Genomic DNA, 5,326 nt, shown 5'->3' on the forward strand with positions numbered 1-5,326 from the left:
GTCATGGCTTCCCGCATTTTGCATGACCGGACAAAGCTTTAAGCGCGCTTGATAGAGCCGGTCTGCCTCAAGATGCTGTATATGCGCCGAAAGTTTTTATTAATATTTTTATTGGCTGCTCGCAAACCCATACAATTTTGCTGGTTCGTAATTTTTAATGGAAGAACGCGCATCGAGTGTTGCTGTTGTGAAACTCTTAGCTGTGATCCAAGAATGTTCACGCGTCAGAGCGCAACTGCAGCCGAGATTCAGCGAGCAGCCGAGTACGCTTATTTAATGGCCACACACAAAAAAAGGAAGAAAATTACCAATCGCAGACGGAAAACCTTTCTTGAGAGAGGTTTATGCCATAGCCATAAACATCGCTCCACTGTTGAGTTGACATTTCCAGCCCAGCTCGCTATCAGTGGGGGCAGCAACTTAACGATATCTTGCATAGCGCCTTAGCATGGGCACGATCATTGTTTTTATAGATTAGCTGCAGGTACTGTGTACAGTGAGAAAACAATGCTGAAACCAAAAGTTTACACAGCTTGCTACTTCACCAGACCTCTTCAGACTTCATCATCCTGTTAATGAAGGTGCTCGTAAGCTGACAAAGCTTGATTACTTCCTTTGCGGGATACATCAAACCTCCATTGTCCTTGGCTTTCATTAACCTGTAACTGGTCCAGTTGACTATATTTCCTGCAACAGGCACTTGCTGGACTGACATGTCGCTTCAAAAGAATTACCAAATATCGCATAAATTAAGCAACAACCTGGTAGTGATAAAACTTGGGGCTCTTAAGTCTCCTTGAGGAGCCTCGTTAGAGTGTCCGCACTTTGCTATCTGCTTATTCACGTATCCCGTAATTGTTGCCTCTGTCGCATATCATTAGAATGCAGCCTTAAGCTACCGCATTATATGAAATAGCACCCTACACATAGCTATATAAAGCCCCTCTTTACCGAAGCCGTACTAACGTGCCCTATATCAGTATAGTGTGCCTGACTTGGGATCTAAGGGTCCCGCTTTCAATAATTCCCATTTCACCTTACATCTTATTGTCTCTCTCTGGTTTGGCAGCTCCTGCCACATTGAGCATGTCATGTGTTCTCATTGCGCCAAAGGTGTCTGGCCATATCACCAACTGAAGTGTCTCTTACCAGAGAGGTTTTTTTTCCGACTTTACGCCGACAGAGCGGGCGCCGGATTTTCTGTGGAACGTGGCGCTTCATTTTATCGCATCGGCTCAAACAGTCTCAACAGTATAAACAAATGCTGTATGCACAGGCTCCTTTGCTTGCAAGGCCACTCAGATTTGTGCAGCAAAATTTATAACAAATTGCATGTTTATATAAAAAAAACCTTCGTAGCTTTTTCTGATATGTCCTCGCAACATAACCTGCGAGAAAAGCTTCTGGTGCTACTTCATCGTGTTCATCTCCTTCACAACACATCGTAAAAATCCTAGTTCACTCGCCAGCTCCCTGGGAACTAAATAGGTTCAACAACGTGACGGGAACACAGGAAAAGAGGACGACACAACTAGCGCGGTTGCGTCTTCTTCTCCTGTGTTCCGGTCACGTTGTTTGCACGGTTAACCTATAATTAATCACCAACAAGTCCAATCTACTGTCCCTTGTAGCAAATTCAATGGCAGCTGATAGGGCATTATGCTTCAGCATCTGGACTTTTTAACCTCAGCGCCGCTTTCATTTCAGAGGAAGCGAGTGCATTTCCACTCATCGCTGCTGTCTTTGCCTGAAACGAGCTCAGCAGATAAAATTAGAGAGTCTCTTAGATGTCTCTTAAGCGTAGGATGGCGAAAGCCTACCCTTCTCCTATCATTTGCCTCTCATCGTTTGCCACAGTTCATTTCAAGTCGTCGTTTGATATATTGGTCGTTTCTCGGTCACGGTGAGTCTGCCTGCGTAGTCATTGTAGCCCTTGTCACTCATAACTAAGCAGGTTACTCATTTAGAATCAGCAGTGGTCATTACATGTCGTCGTTTCACATATTGGTCATTTCGTCATTATTAACCATTATTAGTCATTAGCATTAGTCATTACCTCTATCAATGTTTATTTATAACTTTTATTGATTACCTATCACCCTCAATCATTTTCATTCTTAATCTCCCTCCTTGCGCGTCCGCTTTTGCGACTGGCACATCAGTGCACAGATGCGACGCACAGAAAACAGGCACAGCTTCTGCGCATAGATTTTCGCTCCATGAGCCTAGAACGGCTTTCGCCTTAAAAAACAAACGCATCCGGTATCAACGTTAACGCGCTTGCACACGCGCACACAAAAAAGTTTGCGTTTACCACGCAGACGCGATGCGAACGCGCCCAGAAAGGAAGCAAACCGCGCGCTCAGAGTCGGCGACCCCGGCGGCGACGTGTCCCCGAACAGTGGCGCCCTCAGCAGAAATAGCGGGCGCGATTGTAAACTCCCCAAGGACGCGCTTGCCCATTGACGGCGGCGCGACACAGCAGGCCGCACCCAGTGCGCTTCCATCGAGCGGCCGTGCAACTACAGACTAACACATACCCCAACCTGAGTCTACTCAGTAAAATCCATCCCACAACATATGAGAATAAATGCCCACTATGCGGGGAACCCCCTACACTTTACCAAGTTACATGGGCGTGTCAAAAAACACAGGTAGCGCCAATAAACACCGCACCAACACCGGAGCAGTGGGAGGCTGCGCTGTCCTTCTCGACGCCTGACGACCAGCTCAAAGTGATCGACAGAGCGCGCAAAACGGCAAAGGTCACTGGGGCACTGGACTGAGGGCCCCACCCACGCCGGGAGAATTCCCTTTGTCTGAATAAAGTTTTTCATTCCTTCATTCATTCATCTTCCCAGCGTCTACCGCGCAGTGCAATGTTAAGCCCTGCACACGTAGGTACGTAATATGAAGCGCACGGCGATAATGGCGCTGGACTACAGCGTATTTTACGGCAGTGGTACCCGCTTGTGCGGGTCTTTATTTAAACTGCACTTCGCTATTCCTTTCGTTTCCTACAAGCGGAAGACGCTGGCAAGATGAAGGAACACGTTCATTTCGGCGATGAAATTACTAGAGCTGTCTATATCGGGACAGGAGGCCACGCTGGCCTCGAACGCACGCTATCACCGTTTTTATTCACATCAACTACATAGTCGAGCGGCCAAGCGCTGCATTAAGCATAAATAAGAAGAAAAGTGCCGAGCAAAAATACTGCACTCGTCTATTCGCGGTAGGACACGTTGGGACGAAACAGGCGAGCGCTGATTGTTACATCATTTGAACGCTGCGCGCTGGCAACATTATGGGGTGACGGTCGCCGCGAGCATCACGTATCTCCGCGGGTGAGAGTGGCGGACTGCGAGGGGGCTGATAATAAAGGAGGAAAGGTAAAAGATGAAGAGGAGGAAAGAAAGAGTGGTTGTCTGGCTACACTGATCACCAGCGGATTGTACCGTGTCTGGTCTGGCAACAGATGCTGTTTAGTCTGGCAACACTGCAAGTCAGAGCGTGGATACCACCAAAAAACGTTTTTCCTTCCTCCATGGATACCGCAGGCGTGTTAGAAAAAAAAAGGGGGGATAAAATGCAAAAGCAAACACTCAACGCACATTACAGAGAAAAACCGTATAATGGTTATATTTCAAACGATAACTGGATTACAAATTCAATTCTTCGTCCCGCACTTTCGCACAGTTTCTACGTTGAGCGTCCGTTCTAGTTAACGCCGCAGTGCGCACTCCTGTTGGGAATCCCGTGCCCTCACACCCTCGCAACAATGGCTAGGACTCTGTATTCGCTGCGCACTAGGCCCATTGATAAAGAAAACGACACAACCAAAAGAAGACAAGCACAGACAGGACGGCGCCGACTGGTCGGAAGCACACTGCTGGTGGGGGTTGTCAGTTTACATGTTCGGAGACGCGCACCCGAAACGGTGTGTTTCAAGGTTCACGCGGCCGCCGCGGAGGCGGGAATTCCCGGCGCAATAAGTCAGCCGCTAACAGACGTAATTGTATCCTGGCTCGTCATACACCTGCTTCTCCGTGAGAGCGTACGTAGTGGGGCACAACACGCCGTCCAACTAGCAGAGATAGCCCATACGACCGTTTCCGTATTGGCGGGAGTCTCCATTTGCCCGGACACGCTTCGGTGGCGACAGTCACTCCCTTCCCTGCTATTGCCTGTCGAGCAAGCACTGAAGGGGTTCCTTTCTTTTTCCGGGAGTTTGGGCGCGACAAACAAGCATAACCCTGGAACTTCACTACCACCTTCATTGGTGTCACGGGTCGACGGCTCAAGCTCACAGCTCGAGGTCTTGTCGCTAGCAAAATAGCTAGAAAGCTTAGGCATTTTCTCTAAAGTTTCGCTTGGGCGCTTTTTCTCCACTGTTGCCAAATTGCGTTTAATGCGCCCAAATTGCGTGGTAATGAGCCCTACAGCCCGCAAACCAAATTTACGAAGTCTTAAGTAGTTGATACGAAGTATATTTCTATGTCTTAAGTTTTCGTTAAACGCAACACCGAAAACTATTCTGACAATACATTTATAAGTTATATTAAGGGATTTGATTACATCACTGATAAACTGTCCAAGAAAGCAGTCATCGGGGATAAACGCGTCCCTGCGGGAGGAGTAGCCGACATGGCCCAGTTACGGATTACTTCATTGACATTAATTGTGGATCTGTCTCCAATAGGTTGGAAGTTATAATGCGTCATAGCCGCACCAGCACGTATTGCAGAACACTAGGCCATTAATACGAATATGTTTTCAGGACGGGATGCACCCGTCCAACAGCCTTATTCATGTTAATTGCGGTGACGCTCACTCCATGGACGGGAAAAGTAGTGAAAACTGTTACGACCAAGCATCCGCATTTGCGCGCTCTATTGTTCGCCTGTGGGCATGAATAAGTGCTGTGGAAATGTGGTGATGGTCCAATGGCTCTAAGTGAGCCTGTTTCCAGGAATCCTGTTTTGTAAGCCTGTTTTGCTTTGTGGACAACCTGCAAATGCCAAATTGACCCTGTCAAGAGAACGTCTGGAAAAACACAAAGAAACGTCCCCCTGCGGGAAATAGCAGGAAGTGCTTTCTTTCTTTTGTTCACCCTTCCAGTCGAGAAGTGCTATCCTCCAGTGATGAATGCCTCCTATCCAAAGGAGACGACAGAGTGACATGTCCGCTGACGTGCAGGACAAGAAAGGAGCATGACTCATACGGCCATTAAGTGATTTCCCGGGAATGCAGGAAAGATTTGCAATTGTCGAAAAGGGACAATGTTGGGAGCCCTATGCGGCGCCACGTGCACTCGGGTTTCTGA

Source organism: Amblyomma maculatum, chromosome 1, assembly GCF_055883805.1.
Source record: "Amblyomma maculatum isolate TAMU_Amacu chromosome 1, ASM5588380v1, whole genome shotgun sequence".
Taxonomy (NCBI): Eukaryota; Metazoa; Arthropoda; class Arachnida; order Ixodida; family Ixodidae; genus Amblyomma; species Amblyomma maculatum.